General features: G+C 41.9%; 1 protein-coding gene across 3 annotated transcripts in view; it reads right to left on the bottom strand.

Annotated features, from left to right (window-relative positions):
• Positions 1 to 12,607: 12,607 nt before the first annotated feature.
• Positions 12,608 to 17,445, bottom strand: part of LOC107225983 (allatostatin-A receptor) — a 32,748-nt gene continuing 27,910 nt past the window's right edge. For 2 of the 3 annotated variants that reach the window (XM_015666639.2, XM_015666640.2), the window contains exon 5: positions 12,608 to 12,992. The gene's annotated coding sequence lies outside the window, so the exon portion shown is untranslated. Of the gene's footprint in view, positions 13,020 to 17,445 lie in introns of all 3 variants that reach the window. The other variant, XM_046731080.1, reaches the window with a different exon arrangement.

Raw genomic sequence — 17,445 nt, 5'->3', positions numbered from 1 at the left:
AGGACCCGGAACCACGCGAGGGGGCGGGGTTGAAGTTCCGAATTCAAAAGGCTCCGATAGCGCCTAATTCCGAACTATTTGGAGGCGAAACTTGAAGTAAAGAAATTAGAATTTGAAGAAACAACAAAGTTTCGAATGGTTGGAAAACTGACGGCTCAGAAAATTTCCGAAAAGTAATGTTCCGACAGAGAAAAATTCGGAAAAATAAAGCTACGATAGAGTGAAATTCCGAAAATTCAAATACACTCACCCATCGTGCTTTACTCAACGAGTGGGTGTAAAAAATCAGAGAAACCGAAAATCAGAATGATCGGGATTCCGAACGTAAAAATATCGAAAATTCAAAACAAAGGAAGATCATAATGGTGAAATTTCTCCAACCCAGATATTCACGGAACTGAAAATCTTCGATCATTCAGAATTTCAATGTTTCTGATCTTTTAATTTTCTCGTTTTCGCACTTTCGAAACTTTGAGTTGTCGATGTTACACCCTTTTCGCATTTTGTCTTTTCGGAATTTCGCCACCATGCAATTCGAAATTCGGTCTTTTCAGAACTTATCAAATTTGGAATTTCAGAGACTATTGTTATTTACTCATCTGACAGGCACTGATCGTGCTTTCGTACTCCCGAAGATCTGCTGGAAGCTGGCAATGAGAGTGAATATTCCAGCTTCGAGTTCGGGGAGTTCTTTTCACGGGGTCTGTAACAGGGACGGTACACGATGAAGCTCGGTTCGTGTATCTGCTCTGTGAACTGACGGCGATCAGTTGCTGTAAAGACTTGAGAGCGACGGGACTTTATATCGTGGGGAAAGACGAGGCGGTGCGATAGATAAGCGACGGACGAGGGTGGCGTATTGATTTTCATTTTTAGGATGACCCGTTAACTGCGTACTTATCTGAAGAGACGGGGCTGTTGGCGGTTCAATTCACGGGTAACTTGACGCGGGATGAAAGAATCCGACGAACATTCTGCGAAGACGGGATCGGACGTATCGAGGAGCTCGACTACTCGACTTGATGGGCTGGACGTGATCAGCAGTTAGCAGCTCGGCGCTGTTCGATAGTGAAAAAATCGTACAGCTTGCTTCGGTTAATGCAATTTGCAAAAAACCCCCGTGGAAGTCTGAAGACTGTTTTAAATCTTGATCAATGGGGTTCAAAAATTTCGTGAAGAGCATGGTTAAGAGAAAGTGAAAGTTCGAGGAAATCTCAGAGTCTATAAAAATTCAAATTACTCTGTCGGGGGGTAAGTTACGATCTGCGGTAGTATTTTGACGATAAAAATCGCTAGTCAGTATCTCTTTCATGAATTTAACATTCGTACAACACGCCTTTCACGTCGAGAAAAAATCCAGCGTTCACTTTCCAAACACGCACTCGCCGCGTGATGAACTTGACGGAGCTCGTAAAAACTAGAACAGTTTCGTCTCGCTGATGCAGGGTACCATGCTTAATTCATGGAGAATCTTATCGCGGTAGAACGAGCTCCGATTACACAAGAAAAAAACAGATCTACTCACGTGTCACTTCTACTTATCATTCGATGGTGACAATTGTCAATCAAGCAATAAAATGTCCATCGTTTGACTCAATTTAACCGTGGCAAACAAATTGAAGACAGCGAGTTTTGACGGCGTAAGCTACCGACAACGTGAGCTTGAGTCTGGATTGGCGAGGTGTTGGGGAGGTTGCGGATCGGTCCATGATCCCGAGGTGTTCAAGGGCAACAATAAGCCGTAATCTGGCCGGCACTTTGAGGGACATTAAACGCAGACGTAACATGGTGATTGCAACTATTAGAGTTCAATTGGGTAGAGAATCCCGCCGGTTAAATTCTGTTGCGTAAGCTCGTCGAGTCGTGAAAGCGATCCTCGTGTCGGTGGCGAGGCTTCGCCGTGCGGCTTTGGCATGAGCTGCTTAACTTATCCGAGAACTCGCGATAAGAGCGGGCACACGGCTGATTAAGACGAAGACCAGAGCTTGATAATTGCGCGAAGAAACTTTGGAGCAAACTTGTTGCGCGTGTGGGTGAAACGAACGTTCACCCTTGGCGTGATTAGGAAGCGAGCGGAAAGCTCGCTTTTCGACGATAGTTCCACGAAATGTGCGATCTGTGATAATTTTAGAAGTTAAAAAAATTCAGAAACATCGAATCCGCCTGAAGCACTTCTCGCATCAATTTGTGAGTGCATTAGTCGGCAATAATTTTCGTAAAGTGTTTTCCCTCGATCGAAAGCGATCACCGTCAAATCGACACTTAGGTGTCACTATAAATTTTGGCCAACAGCTTGGCTTGTAAGCCAGAGATTCCAACGGCCCGCCGACCGGCGAAGGTTTATTTTTCGGCAGCTGCAAGCTCGGCACCATTCCAATAAATTCTCTCACTGTTAGTTACAAGGCTGCGATTCGATTGCCGGATCGAAACTCTAAGTCTTTCCCTCTCTCTGTTAACAATAATCTTATACAACTCACCGCATCGGAGGAAATAACTTGGAGTGTTAATTGCTGTATAAATACGCAATGCGCGTGTGAGTGCTTTTTCCACTTTTCACCCAGTCGTGTAATCCTGCGAAAGAAACACCGTATTTTTTGATTTTGAATAAATCAAGACACGCTTTTCGCGGTTAACTCCTTTGATCTCTGTTCAGGGAATAATACGTACCTGCAAAATTGAGGAAAACCTGGTCTTTTCCACGTGCAAGATTTTTATATTATTTACAAAATCGAGTAAGTTGCATTACTTTGTCAGCGTCTTTGAACGAGGTCGGAATTTCACAGCGCTGCATCGCATTTCTATGTAAATATATTTTTTCCATATTTCTCGTCGAAGAACGTGTCTTTCTCGCAAAACTATAGACTGACTGCCAATGATATCGCGAAAACACGCGCACACGCAGGGAAGGGAAGAGAATGCGGAAAGAATGTTTATTTGATTTTGTCTCACGATAGGATGAATAGAAATGAGATTTGTAAAATGTTTTTACCAGATTTCCGTTGAAACGGATGCTGGGCAAGAGAGAGAATCCGAAACTCACAAATATATACAGCACAAAACTTTGCAACGATTTTTAAAATGTATAAATTGTAACTTGACGAATACCCTTCATATAATATATATATAATATATATACATAAGAAGACAGATTAATTGGAATCAAAATATCGAGTGGCTGTTTGAATTATATCCTGCGATTTGTTCCTCGATAACATTCACGTACCAGCAATTATTCAATATCATGATAATTAAACAACGTCGTGACGGCTTGACAAAAAAAAAAAAACCGGATTAAATAATTACGAGGATAAAAAAAAAAAGAAAAAGTGCGAAGATCAAAGAGAATTTTTCGAATGAATTTTACAGAATACACGAAGTCGATTCAGCCCGCGTGCTGTCTTCTCTTGATCCGCGATCCCTTAATTAATGAAAATTGTCTTTTTTCGTACATTTTTATTTTATTTTTATTTTTTTTTGCAATCCTCTTCAATCCCGCGTATAATACTACGGACACAAAGGTTCGGATTCTTCAGGCCCGGTGCTTGGGCTCTTCTGGTATTTCCAGCGATCGGCAAACCTTGCCACGATTGCCTTTATACCGAGGTATAGAAAGAAAACAAGGGCTATTGATTGGGTCGACCTAAGGGCGCGATACGCGGGGCTCGGGACTCGGAGCCCCGGGCTTGGGAGTGATAATCCTCCCCGAGATCCAATACCTTAATACTCGCGGAGGCTGCGGAATTCCCCGACACGGCGCCCTGTCACCCGTACAGCAATTTACCTACCGGCGGTGATTGACCGTTTCAAGATTAGCCGAACCTGATTCCTGGTTGGTTAGCCTCAGGCTCAGAGGATTTTGGAAACGGTAGCGAAACCAAATGTGAAGACGAAAATCGATCCGGAGCATGAATCCCGGAAAATGACAGACCGCCGAAATTAACCGATCAACTCGATCGGGCATCCGCCTCGTTTCCTATCGCCAGCTGATTCGATCAATCAAGCGGTGATAAGGAAGAACGTGTTACACTTACACAGCGGAAAAACAGTCAAGGTATTTTCATCTTCTCTCAACGTAGAGTTCTCTCCAGCCTTTGAAGAAACTTGGAAAAAAAGAGGTAAAAAAGACTTGTACATCACAGCTTATCCCGGATGCGAATTGGGGTTGTCATTAATTATGTGCTAGCACTCTCATTCAGGGTGATTATCTCAGCTCGGTGAAGTAATCGCTTACAACTCGGAGTGGAAACTCCGTAGGTACTTTTGTTCGAGCTGTCGTCGTGAATATATCTCCGACTGAATAATTGCCGTGGAATTTTAAGGCAGTCTGAAAGGCTTGCCGGGTATTTAGAGGATGTTTAACACTGCCGCTGGAGATCCTTTTTCCGCGTTTGTCACCTCCGCGACTGTAGTTGAACTCGAGCAAAAATTTGTGATTCGTTGGCTCCTGCGGCTCTTGAAAACCGCCTTGAATATCAATCAGGGATCCACGTGAATAATTATTCGCATTATCTCAGTAGGTCATTTAGCTAAAACCGTGGATGGTAAAGGTCCGGAAAGTTTGTCTCTGCATTTGAAAGTCATTATTACCTACCTTCGAGTCAATGATTGGACTGCAAAGTTTAATTTCTACACTGATAACATTCTGCGAGATGAGAAATAATTTATGTACGGCTTCACACACACACATCGGAGCGATTTCAATCCTTTGCTTTGAAAAAAGCTCTGGAGATCCGCATTTCCAACGAATATCTGACTTGCCCAAGAATTCTTCATGCCTCCAGTAGACCGCGCGTATAATTCGCCTCGAAAGGTAATCTGCAAATTCATCGGCAGGAAGAAGCCTCACTTTATCGAAAATTACTCATATGCCAATTGGCATACGGACTGTGCTCGAGTTGCACATCGTATAAAAATTGTTATACTCACAGGGATCTCACCTTACGTTGAATTCCACGTACCTTCTAACCCATTACACATATTGCACGAAGTTCCAGTTCCCAGTCATCGATTAACGATGATGAATACAACCGGAGAGATATTTACTGCCTTTCAACATTTTTATGCATATATATATATATATATATATACATAATACCTTTATTTATACACATAGGTACAATCCTCCAGAAAATCTTTGCATGTAACATCATATATCGCGATTTTTTATTTTCATCATTATCCTGATAATAATAGTCATTTTATTACCGATACACTTTCGACTAATTTTATTTCATTATACTTATATTTTTAAGCCTGGTATTCGGGCGTTTATTCCGAATCCAGAATGGTTGTAGGATAAATTTGAAACTCCTGTGAAGAACATTATCAGGTGCGCACGTTATTCAGGTCGACAGAGCAGGCAGGGGCTCATAAGCCGTTATCTATTGACCTAAACTAATGTATTACGGTTTAACAGTGACAATATTGTTATACCTCTACACCGTTGCCTCCGACTATCACGATCGCGTAACATCAATTAACAACACATTACAGACGGTAAAAATAATAACCACAACGACGATATAATAAATACACTTTACACATATTTTATATTAATTTATGTACTTACTTATCTTTAGCCTATCGCTAATAACATAATGTTGCTCCTATACATGCCTAGATGTTATTCGTACGAGTAGCTGCGCGCCTACATTCAACGCTGCGATCGATTACCAACGTATTGTAATATATTTTCACCTATTTATACATGTATATTTCTGTTTTCAATCTTACAGTATTTATGTTAATATATGTATATTTCTACTGGCAAATAATTAGCATTATCAACTTTATACACTTTATTTACATACGCCGATTACGGTAACCATTTAATTCTAATGTATGTATACCAGATCTTTATCCAGCACTCGGTGAACAGTATTCTTGTTATTATTATTGTTATTATTATTATTATTATATTTATTACAGTTCACGTAAGAGCTGCGCGTCCTTGACTCGGTAACCATAGCTTAAGCATTGCTCGAATATATTTGTAGAATTAATCGTACGCCGAGCTCTTTCGCATTTTAAAATACCCGCATTACGTACAGTTGTATTGATTGTTTGACCAAAACTGTTTCAATCGTCGTACAATGTGAATCGATGTCGGTCAGAGTCGAATTCTGTATAAATAAACTTGCATAACGGTGTTCCGCTGATACATTGACAGGTTGGAAATTTGAAAATGGAGAACTATCGTTCGAGAATCGGAAACATCTGGATGGGGAAAGAGGATGAGAAATTAACTGGCAGCCGATCAATCGTGAAAACATTTTACGCTCCGTTGAATGTACGCAGGCTGTGATTTCCCGACCCGACTCCGAAGCGTACGCGTCACTCCGTGGCGAAGGCGGAAAATTAAAAAATTGAGCATTTTCACCGGAGGCGGCGACGCGAGAAAATTAACAACGAACCGATTTATTTTCAACTCTATTGCCGATCAGCCGGCATGCCGAGTACGATCCAACTCTGTAAACCGCAACCCCTTAATTTTTAACATGATTTCGGTTTGATTGATGCTGAGTTTGAACAGTGCAAGGGATGCTGGAATCCGAAGCGCGTTCACCGCATGAAACGTAAATTCGACTCGCCTCGTTGAGCGGAGGTTATTTTCACTTGATTATTATTGATACCGCGGTGAAATTTTTTCCACTCGGATTCAGTTCGCCGAAGATCATCGCGCCTCGCGACAAATCGGTGAAAATTACAGAGAGTGATGCGAAAAGAATAAAAAACCATAAACTTGTTATCAAACGTTAAAATAATTTTCGATGAAAAACCTGCCGTACATACGAATCATCGTCAGAAAGTAAAGAGGGTAAAATTGACGTTCGGTGATAGAAGAAAGACCCTAAGCCCCCCCCCCCCCCCCTCCCCCTCCTCCCCTCACCAGGCCCCTTCGAATATGCTTCGTGCCATTTTCATTTTATGCAGGAAACGTTACGTGAAGTGCAAATAAAAACGATTCTTTTCCGCACGTGCGCGTCATTTGAACGAGGAGGGGCGGTGAAGAGGGACGAAGAAAACTATAAGTCGATCGGAAAGCTGGTTTTATACGAGCACTTGAAGATTTTAAGTGCGAAACCGAGATTTCAGAAGTCAGGCTCAATCTCGACTGCTGTAAACTGCATCTCAGGTATGGTATTTCGGGGTTTGATAGGCGAGAATAATGACGGTGAATTTTTATTGAAAGACCTTAAAGGTGTAACGGGACGGTGCAGTATATACCGTAAAACGCCGGTTCTCCTAAAACGGATTATCGCTACGATAAACGTTGATTGGAAGGATCAGAGAGGCGAAAGGATAAAGCGACGTAAACGTAAGCCGCGAGTAATTAGGGGCCGCGGATACAATGAGTAAATTGGAAAATTGGAAACCGCCGGTTGTAATTAACACTCGAAGGCCGATTGGATTGCGTTTGACACTTCGCTCCGAGCGTTGGGCTGCACTCTGGCAGGGTCGAAACTTTGACCCGGGCAGTTTTCACCCGCTCGTCGAGTTCGACAATTTTCAGCGCAAACACCGAATATCTCGAGTGTCGACTGTGTCTGGGACGTGAGAAAAATGAAACGTTGGCTCAAATGTCCAGACGTCTGGGTTCCCGGCCTGTATCCGTCGCCCATACGCTCTGGCGAGTGAAACTGTTTGAAATTCCGCCGAACCTGACGAGAGCAAACCGATGAACCCTCGTGGGAATTATATTTGTTCTTTCACTGCTTCACCGCGCGCATTCCCCGAAGACAGATATCGCTCCACGAGTCTCTCCGCAAGTTTACCCGGCGATAGTTTTCACCGTTCACATACGCCAGCTACTTTCCCGGCACAATATCTCCCGAGGCAATTTCCATTCCAAGCGTATCTTATTCCTTCTGTCTGGAAATCACATTTCAATACGCGCGTGTGTGCGTCGCACGGTGACGTCGGGTTTGACCGATTCTTCGGATATTTGTCCGGCTTTTTCACCGTCGTTTTTGATAAACGCCTCGATCAATCCCACGTCCCACCCCGCTGCCACCACCTCGGCAGGCACGCGTCCGCTACGACACATGGAAACAAGGAAGTGACACCTGGCTCCTGGATCAGCGGAACGAGCTTCGATATCCCTCGTTGTTAGGCCGGGGAAGGGATGAGAAAGGGCGGGAGATCGATGGGCCGCGATACGACTTACGATAAGGCTGTCAAGCTTGCAGAAAAGGAAACGCGAAATGCGAAACAGGAAAGGGGAGACACCGCGATAGGATCGCATGGATCCATGGAGACAAGGCCGAGACGCTCCACCCCGTTGAATTACGCCACTCGCTCACCGCTGCAACTTTTTTTTTGTTTTTTTTGTTTTTTGTTTTCCGTCATATTCGATCATTCAAACCCGGTGAACTGGTCTTGTACGCTGCTGCAAGCGAAGAACGTACGGTGATCGAACGTTTGGCTTTCGCTACAAAGCATATGCCCAAGATCTGCCGATTCGTTTCCATCGTTTTCACCCTGACTTCTGAGATCTGTATTTTCTTTATGTTTCCTCTTTCTTCTTTTAATTCGATGGGCAGTAAAAAGTCACCAATTGTTTGATTGGACTAAGGGAAAAACCGAGTATGTTTTCCACGGGTTTGTATTGGACGTCCAAAACTCATTGAAAAATATTTGTGCCTGTTCGTCTGAGAATCGGATGGAAAGGGACTTTATTTAGCCGGTTTAAAATTTTACAGATTTGAAAAAAAATGACGAGGCCGTTGCGCTTTTTCAGTTTTTCTTTGAATGCTTGAAATAAAATTCAAAGCGATCAGACGCCTTTCACAACGGACAAAATATATCTTATGGCGAATGTTTGTTTTGAAATTGGGAACAGGGAAGAAATTCTGGAGGCGTATTTTTCATTTTCTAGGTTTTTCCCATCCTCCCTAGAGCCTCTTTCCTCTCCGTTCCACACCCCCGCGACGGTGTCAAAGCTCTCAGATTGGATACAGATCTGAGTCTATGACTCGACGGTCGTAAGATAATATTGAGTTCCCCGTCTGCACTTTGCGCTGCACGTCGAAAGGTTCGCATAAAGCCTGATATTCGCCCCGTTGCATCGACGTTCCATATTCCCGCCGATTACCATCCACGCGTTATCCTGTTGAAACGGAGGAGTCCTCAAAGGGATCAGTGCAGGAATTCAAAGCTCAAAAGGGTGTACAGTAAGTATAGATATGTTAGTGATGAGAATGTCGTAGGTATAACAATTCACCGAGTAACTCGAGAAGAGATATTCGCGTCTTAAAATTCCGAGGTCAAACCATCGCTCCGGTTTTACGACCTGGGCATTTTTCATTCCCGTATTATATATATATATATATATATATATATATATATATATATATATATATATATATATATATATATATATATATATATATATATATATATATATATCATTAGAATTTCATCCCCGTCGTTTTTCACCTTGACTCAAGAAGAATTTTCCAGAGCAGATTATTAAACGCGCACACGTGCTGCGGAAGACCTCGAGTTATGTAGAAACGGCATGCGATGCACTTAATCGAGAAATTCTCGTCCCTCAACTCGGCGTCCTTCGTTTCTCGGATAACAGGGATGCGACATATAGCTACATATTTGCTATTGAAAATCTGCCGAGGAAAAGTGTCGTCGTCGTCGTCTTCGTCACTCGCGAAACGACGAGGTTTATTTCCTCTCGATTTCTTCACGAGAGCGAGAGTCACAAAGAGGGTAACGAAAACAATGAAGCCGTGAAATTGAAAAGCGTCAAATCATTGTTCAATATTGGCACGTTTCAAGAAAGAAGAAATTCAGTGGCGTCAAGGAGTCGGGGGTTCAATCAACTACAACTTTGTCAAATTCGCAACGATATCCATCAAACCTCATGAGTTGGGTACTCAATTTCCGACTCCCACACTTTACAAATTCGGCATTAAACAGCATCCCGATTGTGGGTGGTTACGGAAATAAAGGTTGCGTAAAAAGTATGGAAACCCCTGGAAATCTCGCGGGGTTCGGCGAAAAGAAATTATCAAGGTTAAATCTTAGGTCATTTTTAACAAGGGGTTTAATCGTGACCTTCGAACTTCATATTCAAGGTTATTTTTAAATCAACTTTGATTTCTCAAATAGGAATCACCATTTTCGATACCAGAATCGGCAAGAGCGGGAAGTTTCACGCTTGAATATATATATTAAAATGCAAGGTCAACGTGACCTCTACGGGTCAAATAAAGGTCAAGCTTTTGAAAATTGATCCTAAAGTCAATAGGTGTTCCCATTTGAAAAATCAAATTTGATCCCAAAATGATCAAAACGTAAGGTTCAAGGTCGAGTCAAAGGTCACCGTTGAATCCCTTGTTAAACATGACCTACGAATGAAACTTGGTAATTTTTTTACACCGAACCGCGCGAGCTTTTCAGGGGCTTCCATACTTTTTTCGCACCCTATATACACTTCGGACGGGAATTTGGCACCTCGGGATTCTACCCTCGCGTTATATTCGCTGCCGGTTGACCGAGCAGGGCAATTATTCTTTTCCATTCAAAGTTTCCGCCGTGATTGTCTCCGCGAGGATACGAATGCGAGAACCCCACGATCCGGTTCAAAAGTAAAAATTCAAACGATTTCTCGTGCCGTGGATCACAGGAGCGCCGGATCTTTTGACCGGTCACGTTACACTCTGGCGGTGTAATTACAACGAAGTCGAATGTGAAGGGTACTTTTATATGCCGGGGCGAGAGTTGCGATCCGGTTTTATAGTTGCCAAAATTAGAAAGCCGCTGCGAATGAGGAATCAGTTTAATCGTTCCGTAATTAAGGAAATCCCGTCAATCCAATTAGGCTGAAGTTGCGGTGAGTTTCGCCCAGCGCGATAAAAAGCGAACGACCATTGCTGGGGAAATTGGAAGCGAGAGATTTTCGCACGAAACACCGACATCCTTGATCACGATGAAATTAGGCAATAAATTGAACCTGATTAAGGAATAAATTTCCACCAAGTACCGAGCGCCAAGGTTTGTGGTTTCGGTTGAATTAGACAAATCGCGATTCTCATGGTTTCTTACGACCGTATCGAGACCGCGGTGATCCGATAAAACTCAGCTGAGGTTGGTTTTCCAGAGTTGAAAATAATATTGAATGAAATTTGTTCGAAAGTCGAATCATGGACGGCTTATTTGCCGCGTTTGAAGGATTATTCGCGGACTAAGGTCACGATCGAAAGCCCGATAAGGCGTGTTCCGGATACTAAGAAAGTTTCACCCCCTTTTCGTAATTTTAACAAACCGCAAAAGAATTTCGAGACAAAGGATAATCTTGGATCTGGGATCTTGCCTGGCTGATGAATTCGTGACAAGTCGCTCGCTTCTGGTAAGTGTCTTCTACGATGGATATTGCATCGTGTCTACGCGTTGCTGCCACGCAAACATCTGGGATCTGAATAACGCGCCTGAGGATCGACGGAAATTTTCATCCCTTTTGATGAAGTCGGTAAAGAAGTTGCCAAAGAAACTTTGTTCGAAACACTCTTCGTCATAAAAAATGACTAAACATTTCATGAATTTGCGAAAGTTTACATTTGCCAGTAAATGAAATTGAAAGCCACGAGGAAACTTTTCCTGACCCATGTGAATTACACACTGTGTACGGTATTCAAAGTCTCGTAACTCGAATAAGCAAGCTTTTCAAATATTTTTTCAAAATTCTGACAGTCACTGTTGCGATGTGACAAATTCCATTTCGTACTGTATATTGATAAAGAATTCAACCATAGTTTTTCGGAACAAACTGACTTTTATTATTACTGAAAAACATTTGCGACCTTTGAGTGAAGACATTTTTCGACACGCGGAAAGATTCGTAAGTGACTAAATTTCACAAGAAATAATCTGTGGGAGGGTCGTTTTTATGCTTACCCTCTTTTACCGTGAATCTGTCTGCAAGAACGAGGACAAACGGTTTGACGCCTTTTTGCGTAAAATGTTATCGAGTGCGGGAGGAACGGTGGCTTGGCTCTGGTCCAACCCAGACGAGCTTATTCTGGTTGCAAATTGGCTCTTACATGTCGCAATAATTCGGTCTGAATGCCGTGATTGTGCGATATTATCGCTGAGAGGTTGAGTTATACCATAAAATTAATGACTGGCCCCGTGTTTTATGTACGACACACACATATATCGTACATATCTTACATGTGTCGCCGATGTTTCGCAAGCTCGCGAGATCGCGCCCTTGTGTACACCGCGTATCGATTCAACGGCGCTCTTCAGGCTTTCACGTAGGAAAAACCCTCGAGATAAGAACTTTTAACCTAAACTGTCACATCTGTCTTGCGAAACGAGCCTTTGTACTGTTTCGCTGATCGCGTCAAATGCGTTCACAGATACGCAAATTATTTGGAACCATTTCATTTTGACTCAACGGAGTGGAAGGCTTTCGTTTTATCCTCTGGACGCTGACCGAGCACCGATTCACTATTCTTGAATTTTTCAATTTACTTTTCACGAGATTTTTCAAACATCAATCATATCGGATCGGTTACCCGAATTTGTAACGGCTAATATAATTCCCTTGTGTTCGTGATATTTCGTTGCACGTATACATATCTAGATAGCTTTGTTCCCAGCTCAATGTCAATTCGTGGTACGGTAATTTTTTTTTTTTTTCAACATTCTTTTTTACCTTTCGTTTTTCACAAATCGGAGCGTGGAAACACCGCAGTAAAAGCTTACAATATTCGCTAAAATATACATTACCTCTGTTGCTAAGCGTGCAACTTTCTCCGTTTTTGTTCGTTTTTCTTCCCAACTTTTGCTTCCTCCGTATTACAACAATTAATTGCAACTAAGGTACAGTTATCATAACACATTGTAGTATTTTCGCTGCGTATATATGTGTAATATTACGTATATATATATATATATGTAATTTTTTATAACTCAGTTACCTTTACATCCACGTTGCGGTGAAACAATTTGTTGCCTAGCTTCATTCTAACCTGAAATCAGAAACAAGTTTTTATTTTCTTTTTTTTATATCCAGAAATGTCTATTTTCTCACAACATTGACAAAAACTGATACCATTGACTTTTTTCCTTTAATAACCGCACCTTTTCGTGACCTGGCTACGAAAATTCATGTATGATAGTTTAATCCGGCTATCGTCCAGTTATTAAATTATACGGGGTTAAGAAATATATACATGTACGTATAAAAGCTTGTCGGAAGCTGTTTTACATAATATTCCGGCTATACAAACCGGATCAAGCTTCATATCTCTGCATGACGCACGGTGAACAGGAAGCTTATTTTTTTCAGGCCGTATTTTTTACTGCTATACGTATATATCACATTCATACATAGATATATCCGAATCCGGCTTTCACCAACAAAGTAGAAGAACTCTCCCAATTTCTCGGGACCTGTTATTTGCCCCGTTATATATGCATAAGGAATCGGACCAGCGGGGGTGTCGTTAACGGCGTACCATAAAAGGATATTCGAGATCCGAGATATCACATATTCCCGGCAATTTCAAAGGACTCACGAGTCAGACGAAAAGGTCGGGAAAATTGGTGACCTGCTTTTTATTATTACTAATAGTACCAAGTATTATTATCTATTTAATTTTTTTATTTTATTTTTTTTTTTTATCTCGGACAGGAACACTCTTCGTCTTCCCTTTTCTAACATCATGCAGGGACAGATCCGACACGCGTACTTCTTTTTCCGTTCGAAAGAACCCGGGGTTTCACCCCCCTCCCCTCACCTCTTGCCCATCTCCTCCCTTTCTCGCTCTCTCTCTCTCTCACCAAATGTCAATGTATTACGACTCATACATGTATGTTCCTTGTAGGATTAGCTCATTAGTTAACTAGATTTGTAGTACCAGCCTGATAGCATGTGTTCGTCAATAAACATAGATTTAATTTAATTTAAATGTTTCTCACCCTGTTACATGTTTCTGTTTCTTACGTTCTATCGAGAGTTCCACATTGTAATGTATTGTTGTCCTTAGGGGGTACCTTGCCCCAGGACATTCTGAATAAACGCTTCTCTCTCTCTCTCTCTCTCTCTCTCTCTCTCGCTCTCTCTCTCTCTCTCTCTCTCTTCTATTCTCTCTTTCTCCCTGTGTCTCTCTCCCTCTTTCGTTTGATACCCAGCGACGCGTCGGAGTTAAGCTAACAAACATCGTCTCTTCCCGTGAAGCCCTCATCTCTATTCCCCGGCTCAGAGTTCCCTCAAGGATTCCCGGAGTTGAAAACGAGCTTCAATGAGTCGTATTAGTTATGGTAGACTGAGAATGAAACGGTCTCTCATCGCTAGAGTTCGATTTTAATCCAATCAACCCAAGCTTTCAATATATTCCCGAGTTGAAATTGAGAATCAACGAGGATTCGCGACAGGATCAACAGCGAAAGCTTCTTTTCATACCGCGGCCATAAGTTGCTTTAATTTATCATTCAAGCGTGATAAAATTTATGTAGGGAACGTGTACCTATTTGCCGCGTTGCATTCGATCCTGAATAGCTCGGACTTACCGAAAAGCTAGAAAAGACAAGCCACGCGTTTTAAAAAACCGTTTTCTCGCTGACGCGACGGAGTAACGACGCCGAGCTTTCGGTGCACTCGTCTAGTTATACTCGATTAAATTGTTCCTGGATGACGGGGCGGCAAGACTGCAGGGGCTCGAATGATTTACCGATAACCAGCTTGAACTGCAGCTGCTTATAATGATAGATAATGAAAGTTCGTTAACTGGAGTCAACCAATTACCGCTACATAAGTTCCCCCCGCAGAGACCGCCGCGTCTTCCGCAGACAACTACCCTTGTTATCTTTCATCATGTTCAATTCGCTGTGTTCGGTTGAAATTTTCACCAATCATTGAAATTTCAAATTAAGCACCGACATCCAATTTTTTCTTTACAATTCCACGATTTTTTGTATTCGGTTTTTGACAAGATTTTCACCGCTTACGAATACGTAATAATTTGATGAAAATCGATAGTATGTATCGATTTTCTGCCAGCGAACTTTCGCAACTAAATTTTGACCTCTACGTTTATTTATTGTTTTATTTCTCATTTTGCTTATTTATTTTTTTTTTGGCAATTACACTTTTATAACGATACAATGTGAGGTGATCTGTCTCGAAGACTGAAAGTACGCACTTTGCGACAGCATCTGGTTCACGGATAATAAAGATCTCGCAAGCTCACGGACTCGCTATGCTTGTTAGAGAATAGTCGTAATGAAAGTTGGTTTTATTACGCGCCTCGCTGGCAGAACGACTCGGGGATGGCACGACTGTAACGAAGGACGGTGTCTCCCCTGAAATTACCGGGACGTACATCTCCCGGCATATCGGAGATTATCTCCCATCGAAGATCGGACTGCCTGAAATCGAACGAAACGTGCGCGACCTCGGCTCGCGGATGCGGTTGTTTCGAACATGCAAAATCGGAGGCGACGCCGAACACCCACTCACCTTATCACCAGCTGTTTGCCCAACGGATAAATCCACCCCTCGGAGTTTGCCTACCGAATTTAACGAGATAAACACACGCGCCTCAAACATTATTTGTGCAAAATCGTCTAGTCTTGTATACCTACCAAAGGTACAATTTCGGGGAGCGCGTTCGCCGTGTTTGTCGTTCTCAGGAATTATTAACCCTCACCAAATTCCGTTTAACCTTCTCCTTGCTAGACAACTTGGGATAAGATATACCAGTTTTAAATTTAATTATTCACTAGTCGGATTTCACCCGGCCTATTAAACTTGTTAGATTTTGCAATCGAACCTGTTAGGTTGTGAACAAAGGAGAGGAACATATCTGTTCAGTTGAACGTGTTCGACTGGTTGTCGAAATATGAAGGAACATTGGTGAAATGGAAAGAAGTAAAGTATAATGTCGTAACGATCTTGCGTTGTGGAACAAAATAACGGGTTTCTTTGATCGTAAGGGAATGATCCAACAGGTGCAAATAAATTGAGCAAAGATTATGGTTTTATCGGCGATACGTGTTTCTGGATAGAAGTTAGAAACAACACTGTTTTTATAACAATACTGGTCGATGCATCAACGTTATTCATTTTGTGACATACGCAAGCTCGTATATGTCTTTTATCTATGATGACTACTAGATGAGAAAAGGGGACAAAATGGGTGATTTCACACTTCGTAACAATATAATAGCCTGAGAAATAATAGAGCAGGCTACAACTTGTTCTATTTTTGACTCACCGTGTGGCTGTACACGCTTTCTGCAATTCTCCGATTTTTGCCTCTGCGAGGATGAGAGACAGCAAGTTTAATGCTTACGCCAGGCGGTAACGATACTCACGGGTGATTGTCAGGCATTGTGTTAAGCTCTTCACCGAGTTCACAGTGCGCAATAAAAAACCCTCAGTGATGTTGCCTACTTCGCTATTCTCGTTGCGTCAAATAAATCCACGTAAAATTTCAACGCTTCCCCAAAGCCGCTTATCAATTTCAAAATATTCAGAACGCGAATTCACCGCGGCAGAATTTTTCATCATTTCTCTATTTAACAGGAATTTTTCAACCAAGGTGAACTAAGATTAAGCAAAAATTGATCTTTCCTTTATTTTCTTTCCACCGAGTCTGAAAATTTGGTCGAAAAATTGTATAAGTACGTGGGTATTATATATATATATATTTTTTTTCTTTCTTTCTGTTTTTTTTTTTTTTTTTTTCGTTGACTTCACTATGTCACAAACACAGTCCGCAATTTACATTTATGTACAAGTTAGAGACTAATTAACGTTCGTGTAATGCCTGGTTACGGACGCGGGTGCAACGTGACTACGCAATTATCTGGATGGTACACGTGAAACTATGTAATTTACATGAAAAAGGTGCGATTGCGTGACTATATAAAATTTAATTACTGCTAATACGTAGTCACGTGTTTCATAGAGGAAGCTACTTTGCCTTGTGATTGTGTTTCACGTTGTCAGAGCTCGAAAAAAAAAACATTCTCGCACAAAACTTGTAGTTTTTTTTTTAAACACACTAACGCCAACGCGTAAACTGTTTAAAATACTCCTGCTCCTAATCGGTGAATTAAAATCCCTTCGTGCTTACTCTACGAATCGAATATTACGGGAAAAGTGCGGTAGTTGGACAAAGTTGTCGGTCCGAGTCACGACCACGTGATCGAATTAGTCACTTGTCGGTGGGAGAAAATACATATCTGCTCGGAGTTTATCAGTGGTCAGAGCGTTTAATTTAATTTCGTCCGCCGGGTTTATGATTGAATTTTATCGAGGGTGAGCGGCATTAGTTTCTCCATGACCAAGACGGAACGAGGGTTTCTGGGTGGGTTTTAACGGGTTATTGGCAATGTAAAATCTGGTAAACGATCGCCAACAACATTATCCGAGTTCGATCTATACGGTGGTAATAAACCGTATACCCGGGCACA

The sequence above is a fragment of the Neodiprion lecontei genome, chromosome 2 (assembly GCF_021901455.1).
Source record: "Neodiprion lecontei isolate iyNeoLeco1 chromosome 2, iyNeoLeco1.1, whole genome shotgun sequence".
Taxonomy (NCBI): Eukaryota; Metazoa; Arthropoda; class Insecta; order Hymenoptera; family Diprionidae; genus Neodiprion; species Neodiprion lecontei.
The sequence above is the reverse complement of the archived record's forward strand: the minus strand, read 5'-3'. Positions and strand labels throughout refer to the sequence as shown.